We start from the raw sequence: 24,019 nt of genomic DNA, 5'->3' as shown, positions 1-24,019 counted from the left end.
GAAAAAATTTACAGAAATTTGGCCTTAGAAGGGAATAATTAAAATTGGCCTTAGAAGGGAATAAATAAAAAAAGGAAATTTAAAGTTTCTACTACGAATTCTGGTTCATACAATCTTCAGAAAAAAAACCTTCAGCTTCAATAATGGAACTCAAAATATTTTTTTTTTGTGGAAACTGTTAGAGGAGGCAGGAATTCATAAAAGCAAATTTATTAATAAACCCTTCAAGAGTTTGTTCTTCCCAATACTGATAAAGATAACCAAAAAGTTTCTAAGCCGCATTTTTTTTGGGAGATTTGAGTAATGTTTTAGTAAAGCTTCGGAAAAAAAAGTATCCAAAAATATGTACAAAGCAAATATTATTACCTTTCAGTCGAGGGTAAGAATTAGACGTAAAGGGGCAGAGATACGGACATATAACCAGTGTTGGGAAACTCGCAAATCTCATCCACGACTCAAATTAAGCACGAGATAATTCTCGCCGGACTCCTGACTCAGGGAATCGTTCATGATTCGACTCACGTTTTGATTGCATTGAATTACCTTTCCTTGCTTAAAACGCGATGCTCTCTCTGCAGAATCGCAAGCTCATGCATGGGGCATCGATGATTGAGATTTGAGTCTGGTTCTACAATCACTATATATAACATTAAGAGAATATATTTGTTTTCGGGTGTTCCCAAACTTTGACCGGGGAGTATATTATGATAGTTTCAGTTAAGAATGTTATTACAATCCGTTTCGCAACTTTTTAGTTCATTAGGTTTATATTATTGCAGACCATTCCGCCGAACAATTAATACAATTTTCACCCTTCCTAGCTATACTTATGATGATGGTATCTACTCCGTGCAGGTCGAAACCTAACGGAATCGTCTAATTCCAGCTTAATCGTTCATGGGTGGCCAGTAAGTTTTGAAAATGTCATTGCGGTGTCATGAGCCTAATTAACTTTTTTAAGCTATTTAGTATTTTGTGTTATTGTTTTCAGAAATGTAACGCCGAAAGGATCCTATAACTTTGTCTGTTACGTCATTGCTCTAAATCTGAAATCGACGGCATAGGAGCCATATTAGTGTTAAATAACATGACATAACATTAACATTTAGTGACTTTTTTTTAAATTTTATGCTGATGTCCCTAGCATTGCATTTAGAACAATAATCTGTTGGACAAAACCCTCATAGCATTTCAGGTTCATAAGAAATCCCGAATTGTTAATAACTTTTAAAACAAGTTTTTAACAAATTAACAATTGATATCCAAATAACATGTCTCAACACTGCCCGTCAGTCTCCTTCGCTGCATATCTCACAGGGGGCACGCGCGTCTTAGTTGATGGCACACAGCCAGCAAGTCTGAAGCTGGCGTCCGCTTTCAGGTTCTCCGATAAATATCACTTTTGTTGATATACAAATACCGTATTTGATCAGTCTGTTGATGTCTGCGTTGTGTCATTTTTATCTGCAAAACCAAGACTTGAAGACTTGTTGATGGTGGAGATAAAAAGGCCTACTTTTATAATTCAAAGAAATGAGTTCTTCAATGACAATTATAGCACTTAAGCGAGTTGCATTAGAGTAGTTTGTACAACTAGTTGCAAAAAGATGATTTTTTCTGCACGAGTTGTACGTAAATCAATACGTAAATACTAAGAGACAGCCATTACATGTTAGAGAATAAGTGATCGGAAGATTTGTCCGCAAGGCTCGTAAATCAACCGAAACGTCTGGACAGTCTGGCAAAGTTTTGTTGTGTCTTGTTTCGTCGAAAACAAATCGATGAGTATCCCCAACAGCAATTTCGCGGCGAAAAACATCACACGCTATTTTTTTCAATGACGAAAAATAGGCTTTGATATGATAAATCTGTACCAAAATGGTACAATCTTATTTACTTCACATGATCAATTTTGGCAAAAAATCATGTTGCTGCAGAGAAACAAACAGATTCCATGTTATCATACCACATTGTATTGTCGATAGACCATAAAGCTATTATGACTGGCTTGGAAATGAACACGACAAAGTGCATTCCGTATAGATTTTGGGCTAAATCAATTATAAAAATGTTTGTAACGGAGGAGGTGGGTAATTCAAGCTCTATCTGGAATAAGGGCGAATGTCGCAAGAGAGGATTCTCTTCGTCGACTTCCCCTCTTTTAAATAAAAGTGACAAGCAGCTGATTTCTTTGTGGTTTATCACCTCAGAACGATAGAAAACAATGCGAACTTGTATTCTGAGGTGATAAACTGCAAAGAAATCCTCTGCTTGTCACTTTTATTCAAATAAGGGGAAGTTGACGAAGAGAATTCTCTCTTGCAACATTCGCCCTTTTATCAGATAGAGCTTGAATTGTGAGATTGGGTTGGTGAGTCGAAAGGCAACCATTCTAAATGACACCGTGAGAGGCTTTAACTGTACCTCCTGATGTTTTGTCAAGAACGATCATGTGAAGTAAATGCGCCATGTCCCGATTCATCACATACTCAAGCTCACTTTTACCTAGTTGAAAAACTTTTTCAGCACTCTTAGTATTTATCCAACTGACAAGCCTCGTTGGATAGACGTTCAACTCGTGCTGAATAAATGATATTTTTCCAACTAGTCACACAAATTAGTATTTTCCTATACCATTGCTAATTTATACGTTTTACTTCTTTAATCACTTTTCCGACATCACTGATTGCTTTCCAGCCTTTTTATTTTCGCCTCGTTTATAAACACGGATGGTATGTACCGGAGGGAAGCAGAGCGAAGGGTATTATTGGTACAGAGATTAACGTTCATTGCTGGTGACTTTGCTCCCCTTTGGGTAGCCGTGCACAGCACATGCGAATCCGGGAAGGAGATTCGGATCAAGAGACAGAGTCATCTGCTTTCCCTATTGCCCATTGTACAGTGTCGCTTGTGTGTGACTGTGACGCATCACTGAGCGGCACCGCTGAAATGGTTAGAAAACTGCCATGTCGATCGGCGATGCTCAATGATTCCGAATGGACCAGCAGCCATGGAACCCGGCGTGAAACGACTGACCTGGCAGATTCAGTTTCAAACGTATTGTACGTAGTACGGAAAGGGAGTGGTGATGGTGATCCAATTTCCAACTGATGGGAAACTTTTAAACACATTTCCCAACCGTTCAAAATAAATCGCTCGAACCGACGAAATAGAGAGCAGCGCATAACATAAACAAAGACCCAGGTCGATCTATCAGTTCAGATGGAACTGATCAGCCATTGCAGTTTAGCCCGGCACGGTGCGCGCTGCAATCAAAACACGAACTGTGCATCGTGATCGCTTTCGGTTGCACGCTTATGTTTTGCCAGCCGTGATTTATCGATGGCTATCTCCGTAGATGGTTGCATTATAACTATCCGGGTAGCGCCCTTCGGAAGAAACAACATTTGTTCATCACTCACTGATGTGGTTTACACATTTTATATCAAATGACTATAAATTGAGCAATAAACCAGAGCTCTTAACGTTTGTTTACAAATCTCTATTTTATTCCCAAACGAGTGGGTTGATTTACTGCCTGTTGCAGCGATGAAGTTCTCATCGTTCCAAATGCTTTAAACCTTGGCACCTCGTATGGAATCTAACATTACCGACTTTGCCGTCCATAAACAAATTCAAAAGTTGTCAATCAACACTATCAGGAAGCAGAAGTGCTTATTGAAGCAAGATCAACAGCAGAATTCGGCAAAATAAATTTGTTGACCTTCGTTGTGCTTGAAAAATGGAAATACTCAACGCTGTCACTAGTCATAGTGGAGAAGTGGAACCGAAGAATGATAATATTTGCAGATGTTTCGTAACGCCCATCGCATCGCTATGAATATTCAAAGATATTTGTGTCAACCGTTGCGCTGTGGCATATCTCCTCGTCGTTTTCTGTGATGTATGGCAAATAATTCGTCAGCGATCGGTGATCGCTGCCCCTTGTTTATAATCGACTGGTGTATTCGCATAACACTTTTTTTTAAATATTGAAGCATTTCGACTAGGTTATCGTTGTATAGTTCTTCCAGAAAAACTGAAGGTTGTTTCAATAATTGTGACAAACATTCCTCAATTAACAAAACTAACACAAGATAAAATCCACAAACTTCGTCAATCGTTTCCAAGTGTGAGGTCATACTTATTTCCTACATCGGTACTTGTTATCCCACCGTGTTCATCGCTGCTTCAACGTCGTCGGTGTCGCAAAGGCAAACTACTGATCATCTTTCCACTATACACATATGTGTTCTTTCACCACTACTGTTTGCTACAGTAAATATTGCCGACGGGCAAGTGTGCGACCTCCCGCAATGATGTGATCCATCTGTGCAAAATTATAGCGTCCGACGACGTCGCCATTCTCAGACTTCAGCGGAGATGGGTTGCAGGTTTTCTGTAAAGAAACATACGATACCAATCTACCGGTCGATCGCATGTTTTTAATAACGCGCGGTTAGCAATCCAACAAGATACTCGATTTGCTCGAATGATTTAATACACTGACTGCTGCTCGGCTGATCGTAATGTTCGGAGAAATAGATGTGATGTTCTGAATTAACGTTTTATGTGATATATCTTTGCATGCTATAAAGCAAGGCATATCTGGTAGTTTTGGCAGCATTGATGAATTAGAATATTTCTTACAGTTTCTGGTTATAAATCAGTAAATTAATTTTGACTATCTGACCTGTTTTTGTTTTTTCTCGTAATTATTATTTTGCACTCTATAATAGATGTGTCGTCAAGTTAACATCCATAACATATGTGGATCCTAGCATACTTACACTGAATCTACAATCATGGGTCATGCACTAATATTGGCCATTTTCATTCGATCAACATGCAAAATAGAGTGACTTATGATTATTACAAAGTGAAACATACACATGTCAGTGTAATTCGTGATTTTTTTTTCCGACGATTGTTCAATGGGTGTAATTTAAGTTCAAATTTTCAAATAAAATCATTTGAATTTCCACAAGAAATTCCTTTGAGTTTCCACCGGGAAAATCATTTGATTTTTCATGAAAATTAATAAAATTTCCAGTGAAAGTGAAAGTGGAAGAGAGAAGGAATTTTCAGTGGAATTTGAACTAAAATTCACACGGAAAAAACCTTTGAATTTCCTCGGGAATTTCCTTCCAATTTCCTGGAAAAATCCTTTAAAATTTATTCGGAAAATTCCTTTCCATTTCCTCGGGAAATTCCTTCGAATTTTCTTGGGAAATTCCTTCGAATATCCTCGGTTTTTTTTTTTGAATTTCCTCGGGAAAATTCAAAAATTCCTTCGAATTTCCTTAGGAAATTCCTCTGAATTTCCTTGAGAAACTCCTTCGAATTTCCTAAGGAAATTCCTTCGATATCTTTCGGAAATTCCTTAGAATTTCCTGGGGAAATTCCTTTGAATTTCCTCGGGAAATTCCTTTGAATTTCCTCGGGAAATTCCTTTGAATTTCCTCGGGAAATTCCTTTGAATTTCCTCGGGAAATTCCTTTGAATTTCCTCGGGAAATTCCTTTGAATTTCCTTCGCAGATTCCTTTGAATTTCCTCCGAAAATGCCTTTGCATTTCCTCGGAAAGTTCGTTTGAATTTGTTCTCGAAATTCCTTTGAATTTCCTCGGGAAATTCCTTTGAATTTCCTCGGGAAATTCCTTTGAATTTCCTCGGGAAATTCCTTTGAATTTCCTCGGGAAATTCCTTTGAATTTCCTTTGAATTTCCTCTGGAAATTCCTTCGAATTTCCTCGGGAAATTCCTTCGAATTTCCTCGGGAAATTCCTTCGTATTTCCTCGGGAAATTCCTTCGAATTTCCTCGGGAAATTTCTTCGAATTTCCTCGGGAAATTTCTTCAAATTTCCTCGGGGAATTCCTTCGAATTTCTTCGGGAAATTCCTTCGAATTTCCTCGGGAAATTCCTTTGAATTTACTCGGGAAATTCTTTTGAAAAAATTACCTCGGGAAATTCCTTCAAATTTCCTCGGGAAATTCCAACGAATTTCCTCGGGAAAATCCAACGAATTTCCTCGGGAAAATCCGACGAATTTTCTCGGGAAATTCCAACGAATTTCCTCGGGAAATTCCAACGAATTTCCTCGGGAAATTCCAACGAATTTCCTCGGGAAAATCCAACGAATTTCCTCGGGAAAATCCGACGAATTTTCTCGGGAAATTACTTCGAATTTCCTTGGGAAATTCCTTCGAATTTCCTTGGGAAATTCCTTCGAGTTTCCTTGGGAAATTCCTTCGAATTTCTTAGGGAAATTCCTTCGAATTTCTTAGGAAAATTCCTTCGAATTTCTTAGGGAAATTCCTTCGAATTTCATTGGGAAATTCCTTCGAATTTCATTGGGAAATTCCTTCGAATTTCCTTGGGAAATTCCTTCGAATTTCCTTGGGAAATTCTTTCGAACTTCCTAGGGATATTCCTTCGAATTTCCTTGAGAAATTCCTTCGAATTTCCTTGGTAAATTCCTTCGAATTTCCTTGGTAAATTCCTTCGAATTTCCTTGGTAAATTCCTTCGAATTTCCTTGGTAAATTCCTTCGAATTTCCTTGGTAAATTCCTTCGAATTTCCTTGGGAAATTCCTTCGAATTTAATTGGGAAATTCCTTCGAATTTCCTTGGGAAATTCCTTCGAATTTTCTTGGGAAATTCCTTCGAATTTCCTTGGGAAATTCCTTCGAATTTCCTTGGGAAATTCCTTCCAATTTCCTTGGGAAATTCCTTCCAACTTCCTTGGGAAATTCCTTCGAATTTCCTTTGGAAATTCCTTCGAATTTCCTTTGGAAATTCCTTCGAATTTCCTTGGGAAATTCCTTCTAATTTCCCTGGGAAATTCCTTCGAATTTCCTCGGGAAATTCCTTCAAATTTCCTCGGGAAATTCCTTCGAATTTCCTCGGGAAAATCCTTCGAATTTCCTCGAGAAATTCCTTCGAATTTCCTCGGGAAATTCCTTCGATTTCCTTGGGAAATTCCTTCGAATTTCTTAGGGAAATTCCTTCGAATTTCTTAGGGAAATTCCTTCGAATTTCCTCAGGAAATTCCTTCGAATTTCCTTGGGAAATTCCTTCGAATTTCCTCGGGAAATTCCTTCGAATTTCCTCGGGAAATTCCTTCGACTTTCCACGGGAAATTCCTTCAAATTTCCTCAGGAAATTCCTTCGAATTTCCTCGAAAAATTTCTTTAAGTTTCATTGAAAAATTGCTTCGAATTTCCTCGGGAAATTCCTTCGAATTTGCTCCGAAAATTCCTTCGAATTTCTTCGGAAAAATTCCTTTGAATTTCCTTGGGAAATTCCTTTGAATTTCGTTGGGAAATTCCTTTGAATTGCCTTGGGAATTTTTTTTAAATTTCCTTGATAAATTCCTTTGAATTTCCTTCGAAATTCCTTTGAATTTCCTTCGAAATTCCTTTGAATTTCCTTCGAAATTCCTTGAGAAATTCCTTCGAATTTCCTCGGGAAATTCCTTCGAATTTCCTCGGGAAATTCCTTAGAATTTCCTCAGGGAAATTCCTTCGAATTTCCTCAGGGAAATTCCTTCGAATTTTCTCAGGGAAATTCTTTCGAATTTCCTCAGGGAAATTCCTTCTAATTTCCTCTGAAAATTCCTTCGAATTTTCTCCTTGGGAAATTTCTTCTAATTTCCTTGGAAAATTTCTTCGAATTTCCTTGAGAATTCTCTTAGAATTTCCTCGGGAAATTTCTTCGAATTGCCTCGGGAAATTTATTTGAATTTCCTCGGGAAATTCGAATTTTCTCTGGATATTCCTCCGAATTTTCTCGGGATATTCCTTCGAATTTTCTCAGGGAAATTCCTTCGAATTTCCTCAGGGAAATTCCTTCGAATTTCCTCAGGGAAATTCCTTCGAATTTCCTCAGGGAAATTCCTTCGAATTTCCTCAGGGAATTTCCTTCGAATTTCCTCAGGGAATTTCCTTCGAATTTCCTCAGGAAATTCCTTCAATTCCTCAGGAAATTCCTTCGAATTCCTCAGGAAATTCCTTCGAATTCCTCAGGAAATTCCTTCGAATTCCTCAGGAAATTCCTTCGAATTCCTCAGGAAATTCCTTCGAATTCCTCAGGAAATTCCTCGAATTCCTCAGGAAATTCCTTCGAATTTCCTCAGGAAATTCCTTCGAATTCCTCAGGAAATTCCTTCGAATTCCTCAGGAAATTCCTTCGAATTCCTCAGAAATTTCCTTCAATTTCCTCAGGAAATTCCTTCCAATTTCCTCAGGAAATTCCTTCGAACTCCTCAGGAAATTCCTTCGAATTCCTCAGGAAATTCCTTTGAATTCATCAGGAAATTCCTTTGAATTTCCTCAGGAAATTCCTTCGAATTCCTCAGGAAATTCCTTCCAATTTCCTCAGGAAATTCCTTGAATTTCCTCAGGAAATTCCTGAATTTCCTCAGGAAATTCCTTCGAATTCCTCAGGAAATTCCTTTGAATTCCTCAGGGAATTCCTTCGAATTTCCTCAGGGAAATTCCTTCGAATTTCCTCAGGGAAATTCCTTCGAATTTCCTCAGGGAAATTCCTTCAAATTTCCTCAGGGAAATACTATCGAATTTCCTCAGGGAAATTCCTTTGAATTTCCTCAGGGAAATTCCTTCGAATTTCCTCAGGGAAATTCCTTCAAATTTCCTCAGGGAAATACTATCGAATTTCCTCAGGGAAATTCCTTTGAATTTCCTCAGGGAAATTCCTTCGAATTTCCTCAGGGAAATTTCTTCGAATTTCCTCAGGGAAATTCCTTCGAATTTCCTCAGGGAAATTCCTTCGAATTTCCTCGGGAAGTTCCTTCGTATATCCTTGGGAAATTCCTTCGAATTGGAATTGATAAATTCCTTTGAATTTCCTTGGGAAATTCCTTTGAATTTCCTTCGAAATTCCTTGAGAAATTCCTTCGAATTTCCTCGGGAAATTCCTTCGAATTTCCTCGGGAAATTCCTTCGAATTTCCTCGGGAAATTCCTTCGAATTTCCTCGGGAAATTCCTTCGAATTTCCTCGGGAAATTCCTTAGAATTTCCTCGGGAAATTCCTTAGAATTTCCTCGGGAAATTCCTTCGAATTTCCTCAGGGAAATTCCTTCGAATTTCCTCAGGGAAATTCCTTCTAATATCCTCTGGAAATTCCTTCGAATTTCCTCGGGAAATTCCTTCGAATTTTCTCCTTGTGAAATTTCTTCTAATTTCCTTGGAAAATTTCTTCGAATTGCCTTGAGAATTTTCTTAGAATTTCCTCGGGAAATTTCTTCGAATTGCCTCGGGAAATTTATTTGAATTTCCTCGGGAAATTCTTTCGAATTTTCTCTGGATATTCCTCCGAATTTTCTCGGGATATTCCTTCGAATTTTCTCAGGGAAATTCCTTCGAATATCCTCAGGGAAATTCCTTCGAATTTCCTCAGGGAAATTCCTTCGAATTTCCTCAGGGAAATTCCTTTGAATTTCCTCAGGGAAATTCCTTCGAATTTCCTCAGGGAAATTCCTTCGAATTTCCTCAGGGAAATTCCTTTGAATTTCCTCAGGGAAATTCCTTTGAATTTCTCAGGAAATTCCTTTGAATTCCTCAGGAAATTCCTTCCAAATTTCCTCAGGGAAATTCCTTCGAATTTCCTCAGGAAATTCCTTCAATTTCCTCAGGAAATTCCTTCAATTTCCTCAGTTAAATTCCTTCGAATTTCCTCAGGAAATTCCTTTGAATTCCTCAGGAAATTCCTTCAATTTCCTCAGGAAATTCCTTCGGGAATTGCTCAGGAAAAACCTTCAAATTCCTCAGGAAATTCTTTGGAATTTCCTTTGGGAAATTCCTTCGAATTTCCTCAGGGAAATTCCTTCGAATTTCCTCAGTAAAATTCCTTCGAATTTCCTCAGGAAAATTCCTTCGAATTTCCTCAGGGAAATTCCTTCGAATTTCCTCAGGGAAATTCCTTTGAACTTCCTCAGGGAAATTCCTTCAAATTTCCTCAGGGAAATTCCTTCGAATTTCCTCAGGGATATTGCTTCGAATTTCCTCAGGGAAAATGCTTCGAATTTCCTCAGGGAAAATGCTTCGAATTTCCGCAGGGAAATTCCATCGAATTTCCTCCGAAAAATTGCTTCGAATTTCCTCAGGGAAATTCCTTCGAATTTCCTCACGGAAATTCCTTCAAATTTCCTCGGGAAATTCCTTTGAATTCCCTCAGGGAAATTCCTTCGAATTTCGTCAGGGAAATTCCTTCGAATTTTCTCAGGGAAATTGCTTTGAATTTCCTCAGGGGAAATTCCTTTGAATTTCCTCAGGGAAATTCCTTCGAATTTCCTCAGGGAAATTCCTTCAAATTTCCTCAGGGAAATTCCTTCGAATTTCCTCAGGGAAATTCCTTCGAATTTCCTCAGGGAAATTCCTTCGAATTTCCTCAGTTAAATTCCTTCGAATTTCCTCAGGAAAATTCCTTCGAATTTCCTCAGGGAAATTCCTTCGAATTTCCTCAGGGAAATTCCTTCGAACTTCCTCAGGGAAATTCCTTCAAATTTCCTCAGGGAAATTCCTTCGAATTTCCTCAGGGATATTGCTTCGAATTTCCTCAGGGAAAATGCTTCGAATTTCCTCAGGGAAAATGCTTCGAATTTCCGCAGGGAAATTCCATCGAATTTCCTCCGAAAAATTGCTTCGAATTTCCTCAGGGAAATTGCTTCGAATTTCCTCAGAGAAATTGCTTCGAATTTCCTCAGGGAAATTCCTTCGAATTTCCTCAGGGAAATTCCTTCGAATTTCCTCAGGGAAATTCCTTCGAATTTCCTCAGGGAAATTCCTTCGAATTTCCTCGGGAAGTTCCTTCGTATTTCCTTGGGAAATTCCTTCGAATTTCCTCAGGGAAATTTTTTCGAATTTCCACGAGAAATTCCTTTGAATTTCCTCAGGGAAATTCCTTCGGATTTCCTTGAGAAATTCCTTCGAATTTCCTCGGGAAATTTCTTCGAATTTCCTCGGGAAATTGCTTCGAATTTCTTCGGGAAATTGCTTCGAATTTCCTTGGGGAATTCCTTCGGGTTTTTTTTTGGAAATTCCTTCGAATTTTTTTGGGAAATTCCTTCGAATTTTCTTGGGAAATTCCTTCGAATTACCTAGGGAAATTCCTTTGAATTTCCTCGGGAAATTCCTTTGAATTTCCTCGGGAAATTTCTTTCAATTTCCTTCGAATTTCCTTGAGAAATTCCTTTGATTTTTTTTTAGAAATGCTTCGAATTTCCGCAGGGAAATTCCATCGAATTTCCTCCGAAAAATTGCTTCGAATTTCCTCAGGGAAATTGCTTCGAATGTCCTCAGAGAAATTGCTTCGAATTTCCTCAGGGAAATTCCTTCGAATTTCCTCAGGGAAATTCCTTCGAATTTCCTCAGGGAAATTCCTTCGAATTTCCTCAGGGAAATTCCTTCGAATTTCCTCGGGAAGTTCCTTCGTATTTCCTTGGGGAATTCCTTCGGGTTTTTTTTTGGAAATTCCTTCGAATTTTTTTGGGAAATTCCTTCGAATTTTCTTGGGAAATTCCTTCGAATTACCTAGGGAAATTCCTTTGAATTTCCTCGGGAAATTCCTTTGAATTTCCTCGGGAAATTTCTTTCAATTTCCTTCGAATTTCCTTGAGAAATTCCTTTGATTTTTTTTGAGAAATCCCTTCGAATTTTCTTGGGAAATTCCTTCGAATTCCCTCGGGAAATTCCTTTGAATTTCCTCGGGAAATTCCTTCGAATTTCCTCGGGAAATTCCTTCGAATTTCTTCGGGAAATTTCGAATTTCCTCTGGAAATTCCTTCGAATTTCCTCTGGAAATTCCTTCGTATTTCACCGGGAAATTACTTCGAATTTCCGAAATTACTTCGAATTTCCTCGGGATATTCCTTTGAATTTACAGGGGAAATTCCTTCGTATATATTTGGGAAATTCATTCGAATTTTCTTGGGAAATTCCTTCGAATTACCTAGGGAAATTCCTTTGAATTTCCTCGGGAAATTCCTTTGAATTTCCTCGGGAAATTCCTTTCAATTTCCTCGGGAAATTCCTTTGAATTTCCTCGGGAAATTCCTTTGAATTTCCTCGGGAAATTTCTTTGAATTTCCTCGGGAAATTTCTTTGAATTTCCTTCGAATTTCCTTGGGAAATTCCTTTGATTTTTTTTGAGAAATCCCTTCGAATTTTCTTGGGAAATTCCTTCGAATTCCCTCGGGAAATTCCTTTGAATTTCCTCGGGAAATTCCTTTGAATCTCCTCTGGAAATTCCTTCGAATTTCCTCGGGAAATTCCTTCGAATTTCCTCTGGAAATTCCTTCGTATTTCACCGGAAAATTACTTCGAATTTCCGAAATTACTTCGAATTTTCTCGGGATATTCCTTCGAATTTCCACGGGAAATTCCTTCGTATATCCTTGAGAAATTCATTCGAATTTCCTTGAGAAATTCATTCAATTTTTCTTGAGAATTTCATTCGAGCTTCCTTGGAAAATTCATTCAATTTTTCTTGAGAATTTCATTCGAGCTTCCTTGGAAAATTCATTCAAATTTCCTTGGAAAATTTCACCTAATTTCCGTGTGAAATTCTTTCAAATTTACTTGGGAAATTTCTTCGAAGTTCTTTGGAAAGTTGAAAGAATTTTTTTTTTTTCGAATTTCCTTGGGAAATTCCTTTTAATTTCCTTGAGAACCTCCTTCGAATTTCCTTGGGAAATTTCTTCGAATTTTCTTGGTGAACTGCTTCGAATTTTCTTGGTAAATTGCTTCGAACTTCCTTTTGAAAATTCATTCGAATTTCCTTGGGAAATTCATTCGAATTTTATCGTATTTCCGTGAGAAATTCTTTAAAATTCACTTTTCTTAACAGGGATTGTGAAAAGTATTTTTTTTCTCGATCAAACCATTCATTGTATTGTATGAATATTTGATGAGAAAACTGAAACTGCAATGAATACAGCAAATTTTCTATTCAATGGATGTTCAAAAAAGAATATTAATGAGGACATGTTTTCATTTTTCATCCTATTGAACAAACCATTTCCTCTCGCAATTCAGCTTGCCGTTGTCAAATTGAGCTAAACAATTTGTAGTCACTAAAATGTTTCAAGTTGCAGTCCATAAACTAACCGACGCGACGTTACCAATCCATTTCAAACAATACACATGCATTCTTACCGGTTGTCATAGTCGTCGCAATCGTTGTCGATTCATTTTGCCTTTCATGATTTCGGCTGACGAAGAAAGGCCCCATCACATGGAGGACGCTCAATGTTTCCCCTCGACCAAAACGGTCGAGTTCCACATTTAGTACCAATTTTTCTTCGGTGGTTACTCGCGCCGGATTCATTCACAATTCACTCACCATCGAATTGTTATACCGGGAGTGGGGTTGTTCGCCACCGCGCCGAACTGGTGGTTCGCGGCTTGCTCTCGGCACTGCACTCAGCCAGTATCGTATCGTGACTCGCGTATGGAACACGTGCGCGCGTGCAGAGTGCAGACCGATCGCGCATCATCCGTTATACAAAGCCTCCTCCGCGTATGATCGGAGGATCGGCGTTGGGCGTTGGGATTTTGTGTGAGTTTACCGCCAGCCTGCAGCCGCGCACTGACAGTCTTTGCTGCTGCTGCTGCTGTTGCTGTGTGTATGGCTAATAATTGGCAATTGTGATCGTCCGTCGTTGTTGTCGGCAAATGATTCGGTGTTGCCATTCCCATCGCCGCCGAACAGATATGCGGGCTGTTGGGTGATTTTACACGGTGCAGTATTATTTCGACTCGGCTTTTAGGGGGTTTGGTTTATGATTATTCTTTTTTTCGTTGGTGCTATATTTTAATTACGCGCGTGGGATTGCTGGGAATGTGAACGGGAGAGGTATTTCGCGAGTGTATCGGAAACTGCCCGTGGATATCGGGCGTGCATTACTTGCTGGAAGCGATTAGAGGGGCTGCGATGGAACAAAAATCAGGGCAATGTGTTACGAATTGATGGTTTTCCGGAAGATAAAGGAAGTTACAATAATTTAACCTGTGCCCGTTGTTTTTTTTATCTACAATCGATTTTGAATCAAGTTGCGTCGGCGAGGTGTATCATAAAGCTGTGCCGACTAAGTTCGAAAGTGTGAAGAAGAGAATGATAAAAAAAATTATCTGATAAATATGTAGGGAAGATAACAATATTTTTGACCGGATTAAAAGATGTGAAGTTGTGTCGGAATGTGTTACCAGGAAAAAATCGTAAATAATCAGCGATTCGGTTCCTTAAAATAAACAGTGCTTTCATCGTTCGGTGAAATAACGACAAGGAATGAGTATTCTTTTTTTCGAATCAAGTAGGAAGAGCTAAACGAATTACGAATGTGAAGGTCGTCAGCTGAAAGTTGTCTGCTTATTGAAGTGTGTCGTAAATGCTTTTGAACTTAAAAGCAAAACTTTTAAGCGCTTTGACTCAAGGCAGAACGGCTGTGATTGTGCTGCTGTGATGTTGCGCCTTCTTGTGCCAAATAAGGGAAAGATGCTTCGGATATGTGGTTTGCCTTCCCGAGGACGTCAACTGGTACGGTGACTTCTTGGTGACGACGGCGAGCCTGAGGTGACGAAGCTGAGAATACAACAAAACTAAAAGTGGATAATGTCAACCCCAAAAATAAACACACAAGAGGTTTGAACTTGAAGTGGCACGGTTAGTGTGGGAAAATGCATTGTTTTAAGAGGGGCTGGTGAATGTCAGTCACACAAAATCAAAGGGTGTGCTGCTGGCACGTTGAGATGGCCGGAAGTAGATACTTTGAGCAAATCGGAGCGTTTACACTTTGATGAATAATTGTCTTTCTTGGGTTTAATTGTGGGAACCAGACATTGTAGGGTGAGGCTACTTTCAAGGGTGATTGTTATATCGGTGACAGCATGACACTATTCTATATAATTGAACCTACTTTCGCATAGAATACGCATATAATATCTAAGAAATATTAGACTTATGAAAATTGGAATGTGTTGCGATCCTACATACCTTGTCCTTGTAACTTATTTTTCAAGAAATCCGTTAACAAAAAATTACTAGAACTGGGTAACTATTCTATTGCAATAAAAAAAATCGTCTAAAACCTTTTGTGTAAAACGTCATTAGTAAATCGGTCATAATCTAAATTATGCCTTATTATTTATGAAATCTTAAAATATATACTTCCCTTGCTACATGAAAATGCATACGAGTTTTCCTACTTAAAAATTTCTTCAATGTTTTATTTTAAAATTATTTTAAGAGTCTGGTGCTTTTGTATTTTCGAATTTTGTTGCGAAACGTTACTACTTGTAGACTAAATTCACTGTAATGAGTGATTGTTCGATAATTTTGACTGTTTTTCAATCAATTGTCTAACTATCTATTTGACACTTGGCATTTTTTTGATTGTCACTTCTATTTTTCCAAAGTATTATTTTTGGAATCGGTGTAAATTGGTTTTAGGACCCGCAAGTCAAGGCCATGCTGAAGGGTGCTCGGTTCGATTCCTGGTCCGACTCAGGAAACATCGGTTTGGGGTTGACTTCTCTGAGCATGAACGTGTCATCGGGTTAGCCACGTGATAATCGAATGCAAAATGGTAACTTGGCGCAGAAACTTCTTCTTCTTCTTCATTGGCATTACATCCCTTCTGGGACATTGCCGCCTCGCAGCTTGGTGTTCAGTTATTGACTGCGAGGCTTCTAAGCCAAGTTACCATTTTTGCATTCGTATATCATGAGGCTAACACGATGGTACTTTTATGCCCAGGGAAGTCGAGACAATTTCCAATCTGAAAATCTAGACCGGCACTGGAAATCGAACCCAGCCACTCTGGCCTTGCTTTGTAGCTGCGTATTTTACCGCACGGCTAAGGAGGGCCCTTTGCAATGTTTCACGTGGTTCTTTACTGTGGAAATGACTAACAATATCCTACTGGAGGATGTACAACCAACAAAATTTATAAGAAAGCATGAAATGATGTTAATCATAACCAGTAACAAAAAAATAGACAAAGTAGAAAAGAAACAGCCCGAGGATCGAACCATAAATCTTCATCTAGTAAGGCAGACATGATATGTATCAGACTAGTGAGTCGGTTCTTTTTGGTATGATAACTCGTATCACATATCATGTCAAATGCCACTACCTTAGTCTTTCGCAGTCTTATCTAATGGACGGATACGTATAATTCGCAGTCCAGTGGATGTGATTACTGATGTCATGGGAAGCACCACTCCGTCCATCGAAAATTTACGACACTCCCAATCATGTAAACAATTATATTATGAAACCGAACAATCTTTTCTCCGTTTCGTTTGTAGGTATGAATCTACATAACACATCCAATTACTTTAATCGAGCTCGCCGTCCATCCAAACGAACACTGACCACTACTAGTGCTTATCGCTCTTTGCATCATCACCCTTCCTCTCAAGTCGTCGTCGGGACACAACTTTAACCTTGCGAGCAATTTTCTCGCACTGTATAGCTGCCTGAGAATAATCGCTGATTTACTGACTGCTTCGAATTGTTTGTCAAGAACAGTTGCTGGCACAAAATCCTAAGTTGATTATAATGATTTCTAAACAAGCGAGCGATGTGTGAATGTGTGCGAGTGAATTCGCATCCAAGTGCCGGTGGTTACTGATAAGAACCGAAGTGATGGTTTTAATAAATGTTGAAAGTGGCTCACGTTGTGGGCAATATTTTTCTTTTTTGTTTCAACCGGTTGATCAAATCTCGCGAAACAACGTGATAAAGTTTCCTATCCCATTCAAAGAAAAGAAAAGATACGGTAGGAACAAGAGTCTAACGGTTCAGTTGCATATAATCGATTCCATGCTGTGTGTAACTCGTTCAGAGTAACAGCCAAACAACGGAGTTATGCACTGCGCTATAGTTAAATGTACTTACCCCAGTTTTGATCGCGCCTAGATTAAAATCAATCAGCAGAGCGATTTAATGCAGTGTTGAATAACTGCAGTTCAAATAAATTTAAACCGAAAGAACCGAAGGAGTCTCCCCGGCACGGGTTGGTATGACCGCTTCGGGCTGCGGCAGTGGGACGGATTGCTGGCGGTGGCGTGGCGACGGTTGTACCATTTGAGTGCCCCTAGCAAACAGTATGAGCAAATCGTCACGCAAGCACCCATAGATATGTGTGGTGAGTCGCCGCTGGGCGGTTTGGTGGTGAAACGAAACTAATTAGTCTTTCACTTAGCTCAGCTGGTCGTTTCCACGAGTTCTACTTGTAACGCAATATGGAATGCGTGTTGCTTTTACGCTGGTAGCGTAAATCGCGTTTACACATTATTGATCGATTTTTGTTATCATCAAATTAGCGCGAAAAGGGTGACGACATAATAACTTTAGTCGCTGAGCTCTGCAAAATTGTATGAAACTGTCAAGACTCAGTGTTGTTTTTTTTTTGTGGAAATAAAGACTGTACTCGGAATAATGAAAAATGCAAAAAGGGAAGCCTAACTAGTTTAATGTCGGTTTTTGAAAAACCTTCAGGAAATAAACAACATCTTAATGGTTTGGTTTCTACTTTATTGCTTTATTGGATCACCTCTTCATAACCGAGGGCCTACACCTACCTTGCCCTTGACACCACTCATAAGGTTTTAGGCAATAATGGGCTTGGCTTCTTTCGATACTTTTACCCAGTGTTTCCTCGACGCCAACTCGTTGTTTAACACCTCGAGTGTTTTACGTAGCCTTCATAATGGCCCAAAAGTTTCAACCGAGCGATGCTCCAGCAAGCTCCAGGGGTTAACATACATAGGTATTCTGGTATAAAGGAAGCAACAAGGCTCTTAGTACAAATCTGAAACCGGCACGTGAATTGACAAGCAGCCAAATTTGGTGAAAACGTATTGCACCCGTAAGACCACAGAAAGCTGCCTCTTGATAGGTTTGAGCTGAGGTATTTGTCCGTTGATAATTCGTTTGACACAACCAGAGAATGAATTACTTTTTTTGACCAATCATCTGAGTTACCCCAAAAAGTCGTCTGAATTGAGGGTCTATATGGTCAATAAAACGATCTATAGGGTATCGGCCTAACTTTTTGAGTGTAAAAGCTCCAAGGGACTTTCAAATTATGAACATGTAACAAGTGTATTGAATGCATTTCACCTGGTCTTAGCCATACTTTTGAGTTGGAAACATTTCATGGGATATCATCTATCTATCATAGACATTGTACCTTTTCCCCAGAACAAACAAACATACAAAGCCAACAGTTGCTGATGAAGAATGTGTGTAACCTCCAGACATTCTATATACTCACGCTCCTCTAATGTGAACGTGTACTATACACATGTGGAAGTCTTGTCTTGACAAATGGATTGCGAGTGATTTAACTATGCGTCAAATTTGGGAATCTCGACCTCATTCACTAGCCGCTAGGTTGCGAAGGCCGACGGAGGTCCATCGTAGCTTGACTGGTTTAAGCACCAGTCTAGCGTACTCAGGGTCGTGGGTTCGAGTCCCATCGACGGGAAAGTGGTTACCTCCAATACATTTTGCAAATCTTAGCTTCCACATAATGTACATATTCACATATGAGTTTTCACAGCATTGTAAATTAACGTCCATGTCGGGTGGTTTAATCCCCGGAATATAGGTAATTAACTTTAATTGAACCGATAATATTCATGGCGATCAGTATATCAAAGCCTACTGAATCCTGCCTACCACAACCAACGCAGTGTATGAGAAGCTATGGGACAAAAGATCAAAAAGACAAAATGTCGAGTCTGGAATCTACATATTTAGAAGCCTCATTTTAGAGGCATGAAGAGCTTTTCCGAACAGCTCAGCAGTTTTATTGCAAAACGCTTGAAGTCTCCTTATAAACGTCTTGGAAGCCTCCATTCAAGAGGCTCGGAAGCCTCCATTCAAGAGGCTCGGAAGCCTCCATTCAAGAGGCTCGGAAGCCTCCATTCAAGAGGCTCGGAAGCCTCCATTCAAGAGGCTCGGAAGCCTCCATTCAAGAGGCTCGGAAGCCTCCATTCAAGAGGCTCGGAAGCCTCCTTTCAAGAGGCTCGGAAGCCTCCTTTCAAGAGGCTCGGAAGCCTCCTTTCAAGAGGCTCGGAAGCCTCCTTTCAAGAGGCTCGGAAGCCTCCTTTCAAGAGGCTCAGAAGCCTCCTTCCAAGAGGCTCGGAAGCCTCCTTCCAAGAGGCTCGGAAGCCTCCTTCCAAGAGGCTCGGAAGCCTCCTTCCAAGAGGCTCAGGAAGCCTCCTTCCAAGAGGCTCAGAAGCCTCCTTCCAAGAGGCCTGGAAGCCTCCTTCCAAGAGGCTCAGAAGCCTCCTTCCAAGAGGCTCAAGCCTCCTTCCAAGAGGCTCAGGAAGCCTCCTTCCAAGAGGCTCAGAGCCTCCTTCCAAGAGGCTCGGAAGCCTCCTTCCAAGAGGCTCAGAAGCCTCCTTCCAAGAGGCTCAGAAGCCTCCTTCCAAGAGGCTCAGGAAGCCTCCTTCCAAGAGGCTCGGAAGCCTCCTTCCAAGAGGCCTCAAGCCTCCTTCCAAGAGGCTCGGAAGCCTCCTTCCAAGAGGCCTGGAAGCCTCCTTCCAAGAGGCTCGGAAGCCTCCTTCCAAGAGGCTCAGAAGCCTCCTTCCAAGAGGCTCAGGAAGCCTCCTCCAAGAGGCTCAGAAGCCTCCTTCCAAGAGGCTCAGGAAGCCTCCTTCCAAGAGGCTCGGAAGCCTCCTTCCAAGAGGCTCAGAAGCCTCCTTCCAAGAGGCTCAGAAGCCTCCTTCCAAGAGGCTCAGAAGCCTCCTTCCAAGAGGCTCAGGAAGCCTCCTTCCAAGAGGCTCAGAAGCCTCCTTCCAAGAGGCTCAAGCCTCCTTCCAAGAGGCCTCAAGCCTCCTTCCAAGAGGCCTGGAAGCCTCCTTCCAAGAGGCTCAAGCCTCCTTCCAAGAGGCTCAGGCCTGGAAGCCTCCTTCCAAGAGGCTCGGAAGCCTCCTTCCAAGAGGGTCAGAAGCCTCCTTCCAAGAGGCTCAGGAAGCCTCCTTCCAAGAGGCTCAGAAGCCTCCTTCCAAGAGGCTCAGGCCTCCTTCCAAGAGGCTCAGGAAGCCTCCTTCCAGAGGCTCAGAAGCCTCCTTCCAAGAGGCTCAAAGCCTCCTTCCAAGAGGCTCAGGAAGCCTCCTTCCAAGAGGCTCGGAAGCCTCCTTCCAAGAGGCCTGGAAGCCTCCTCCAAGAGGCCTGGAAGCCTCCTTCCAAGAGGCTCAGGAAGCCTCCTTCCAAGAGAGGCTCAGGAAGCCTCCTTCCAAGAGGCTCAAGCCTCCTTCCAAGAGGCTCAGGAAGCCTCCTTCCAAGGGGCCTGGAAGCCTCCTTCCAAGAGGCTCGGAAGCCTCCTTCCAAGGGGCTCGGAAGCCTCCTTCCAAGAGGCTCGGAAGCCTCCTTCCAAGAGGCTCGGAAGCCTCCTTCCAAGAGGCTCGGAAGCCTCCCTCCAAGAGGCTCGGAAGCCTCCCTCCAAGAGGCTCGGAAGCCTCCCTCCAAGAGGCTCGGAAGCCTCCCTCCAAGAGGCTCGGAAGCCTCCTTCCAAGAGGCTCGGAAGCCTGCTTTCAAGAGGCTCGGAAGCCTCCTACCAAGAGGCTTGGAAGCCTCCTTCCAAGAGGCTTGGAAGCCTTTCTCCAAGAGGCTCGGAAGCCTCCCTCCAAGAGGCTCGGAAGCCTCCTTTCAAGAGGCTCGGAAGCCTCCTTTCAAGAGGCTCGGAAGCCTCCTTTCAAGAGGCTCGGAAGCCTCCTTTCAAGAGGCTCGGAAGCCTCCTTTCAAGAGGCTCGGAAGCCTCCTTTCAAGAGGCTCGCAAGCCTCCTTTCAAGAGGCTGGGAAGCCTCCTTTCAAGAGTCTCAGGAGCATCCTTTCAAGAGGCTCAGAGCCTCCTTTCAAGAGGCTCAGAAGCCTCATTTCAAGAGGCTCGGAAGCCTCCCTTCAAGAGGCACAGCAGCCTCCTTCAAGAGGCCTCGGCAGCCTCCTTTCAAGAGGCTCGGCAGCCTCCTTTCAAGAGGCTCAGCAGCCTCCTTTCAAGAGGCTCAGCAGCCTTCTTTCAAGATGCCTGGACGCCTCCTGTCAAGAGGCCTGGAAGCCTACTTTAAAGAGGCCCAGAAGCCTCCTTTCAAGAGGCTCAGGCCTCCTTTCAAGAGGCTCAGGAAGCCTCATTTCAAAAGGCTCGGAAGGCTCCTTTCAAGAGGCTCGGAAGCCTCCTTTCAAGGGGCTCGGAAGCCTTCTTTCAAGGGGCTCGGAAGCCTCCTTGCAAGAGGCTCGGAAGCCTCCTTTCAAGAGGCCAGCCTCCTTTCAAGAGGCTCGGAAGCCTCCTTTCCAAGAAGCTCAAAATCCTCCTTTCAAGAGGCTTGGAAGTCTCTTTTCAAAAGGCTCAGAAGCCTCCTTTCAAGAGGCTCAGAAGCCTCCTTTCAAGAGGCTCAGAGCCTCCTTTCAAGAGGCTCAGAAGCCTCCTTTCAAGAGGCCTGGAAGCCTCCTGTCAAGAGGCTCAGAAGCCTCCTTTCAAGAGGCTCAGAAGCCTCCTTTCAAGAGGCCTCAAGCCTCCTTTCAAGAGGCTCAGAAGCCTCCTTCAAGAGGCTCGGAAGCCTCCTTTCAAGAGGCTCGGAAGCCTCCTTTCAAGAGGCTCGGAAGCCTCCTTTCAAGAGGCTCGGAAGCCTCCTTTCAAGAGGCTCGGAAGCCTCCTTTCAAGATGCTCGGAAGCCTTCATTTAAGAGGCTCGGAAGCCTCCTTTCAAGAGGCTCGGAAGTCTCCTTTCAAGAGGCTCGGAAGCCTCCTTTCAAGAGGCTCGGAAGCCTCCTTTCAAGAGGCTAGGCTCGGAAGCCTCCTTTCAAGAGGCTAGGCTCGGAAGCCTCCTTTCAAGAGGCTAGGCTCGGAAGCCTCCTTTCAAGAGGCCCGGAGGCCTCCTTCCAAGAGGCTCGGAAGCCTCCTTCCAAGAGGCTAGGCTCGGAAGCCTCCTTCCAAGAGGCTAGGCTCGGAAGCCTCCTTCCAAGAGGCTAGGCTCGGAAGCCTCCTTCCAAGAGGCTAGGCTCGGAAGCCTCCTTCCAAGAGGCTAGGCTCGGAAGCCTCCTTCCAAGAGGCTCGGAAGCCTCCTTTCAAGAGGCTAGGCTCGGAAGCCTCCTTTCAAGAGGCTAGGCTCGGAAGCCTCCTTTCAAGAGGCTAGGCTCGGAAGCCTCCTTTCAAGAGGCTAGGCTCGGAAGCCTCCTTTCAAGAGGCTAGGCTCGGAAGCCTCCTTTCAAGAGGCTAGGCTCGGAGTCTCCTTTCAAGAGGCTAGGCTCGGAAGCCTCCTTTCAAGAGGCTAGGCTCGGAAGCCTCCTTTCAAGAGGCTAGGCTCGGAAGCCTCCTTTCAAGAGGCTAGGCTCGGAAGCCTCCTTTCAAGAGGCTAGGCTCGGAAGCCTCCTTTCAAGAGGCTAGACTCGGAAGCCTCCTTTTAAGAGGCTTGGAAGCCTCCGTTCAAGAGGCTCGGAAGCCTCCGTTCAAGAGGCTCGGAAGCCTCCGTTCAAGAGGCTCGGAAGCCTCCGTTCAAGAGGCTCGGAAGCCTCCGTTCAAGAGGCTCGGAAGCCTCCGTTCAAGAGGCTCGGAAGCCTCCATTCAAGAGGCTCGGAAGCCTCCTTTCAAGAGGCTCGGAAGGTTCCTTTCAAGAGGCTCGGAAGCCTCCTTTCACGAGGATCGGGAACGGGATGATCAGGGCCGGATTTAGCCGGAAGGGGGCCCCGGGGCCGACAGTATGTGGGGGCCCCAAAATGTACAAAATAGGTTGGCTTTGGTACATAAGATTTGTGGGGGCCCGGGGCCATGGACCCCCCCCCGTTCCCCCCTAAATCAGACTCTGGGGATGATTATACTGTATAAAACTGTTCACAATGGTGTTATGACATCTCTAGGAGCTAATCCAACTCATAAGAATAAAGCGTGCATCGCACTTGCTTCTCTTTCTTGATTATTCAGCATATCAAGATCTGATCCTGACATTAAAGGATCTGAACATAATATCATTATCATTATTGTCTTTATTAATGAGGTTTTCGGCCCTAGACCCACCTAAATATCAAAATCACAATTTCATAACGATTGTGTATAAGACATGACAATACTACGTAAACTACGGTTTTTCATCAGTGCTGTCACTGACGAAATAACTCGACATTTTTTAAATAAGGAAATGTAGGGGAAATGTTCCGATCTCAATCTCACTGTACATATATCCATCTCATCGCTAAACAAAGAAATACGGTACCAAATTCGTCGCTTCTTTTTGTAAACATGCGTGCTCACTGCTGAAAAAAATCTCAAAAATAATAATCAAACCAAATTCGTTTCCATTGCTTTGTTTTTGATGGGATGGAAATAGGAGCTATGAGATGAAGTGGCGAACCGTTCCCCTAGAAGTGCCGTTACAAGCAACTTTTAGTTGTGCCAGTTTTGCATAAAACCTTCCACATAATAAATCAAAAGAATTCTCCTACAATATTCTTGCATAAGTAAAGAAAGTGTCCAAGAGTACGATATGATATTGTAACAAATATTTTAGTAAAATGGCAATACAATTCAAAATGCGCCCGTTTGATTTACGTAGATAACGTCGGGCCACCGTGTATTCTGCACAACCCCTTCTGATTTTTTGTACTCTGAAGAAAATTCTTCTCGAACAAACTAGGACTGTTCACAAATTATGTAACGCTCTACCGGGAAGGAGGGTCAATTACGAGCGTTATGACCCATTTAAAAAATCAAACCATCTATACAAAAAATTACGTAATTTGTGAACAAATCCATTTCTTGTAAAAAGGGTGGTTCGAAAATTACCGGTTTTACAGCAACAGCAAACATACGATAGTCTGAATCTAGTGAGAAATTTTACTTGAGTGCTGCTGACGCCGACAACAGCTTATCGACGGTTTACCGCCAAATTTCTACAGGCGCCATCCATGCGAACAAATTTATTACAATTTTAATGGTGGTCCTGAAAAGAACCGATTTATGTTTAATAATACGCATTTTCAATCACAAATAAGCA

At 42.0% G+C, this 24,019-nt stretch overlaps 1 protein-coding gene across 14 annotated transcripts in view; it reads left to right on the top strand.

Annotated features, from left to right (window-relative positions):
• The window catches only part of LOC134224745 (rab11 family-interacting protein 4B), a 330,754-nt gene that overhangs the window by 210,265 nt on the left and 96,470 nt on the right, over positions 1-24,019 (top strand). The window contains exon 1 of one of the 14 annotated variants that reach the window (XM_062704286.1): positions 13,426-13,578. The exons of 9 other annotated variants lie outside the window; for them this stretch is intronic. The gene's annotated coding sequence lies outside the window, so the exon portion shown is untranslated. Of the gene's footprint in view, positions 1-13,425; positions 13,761-14,081; positions 14,238-14,665; positions 14,683-24,019 lie in introns of those variants that run through there. 4 more of the 14 variants (XM_062704291.1, XM_062704287.1, XM_062704288.1 and 1 more) reach the window with 4 other exon arrangements.

Source organism: Armigeres subalbatus, chromosome 3, assembly GCF_024139115.2.
Source record: "Armigeres subalbatus isolate Guangzhou_Male chromosome 3, GZ_Asu_2, whole genome shotgun sequence".
NCBI lineage: Eukaryota > Metazoa > Arthropoda > Insecta > Diptera > Culicidae > Armigeres > Armigeres subalbatus.
Note: the sequence above shows the minus strand (reverse complement) of the source record. Positions and strands in the feature narration are given on the sequence as shown.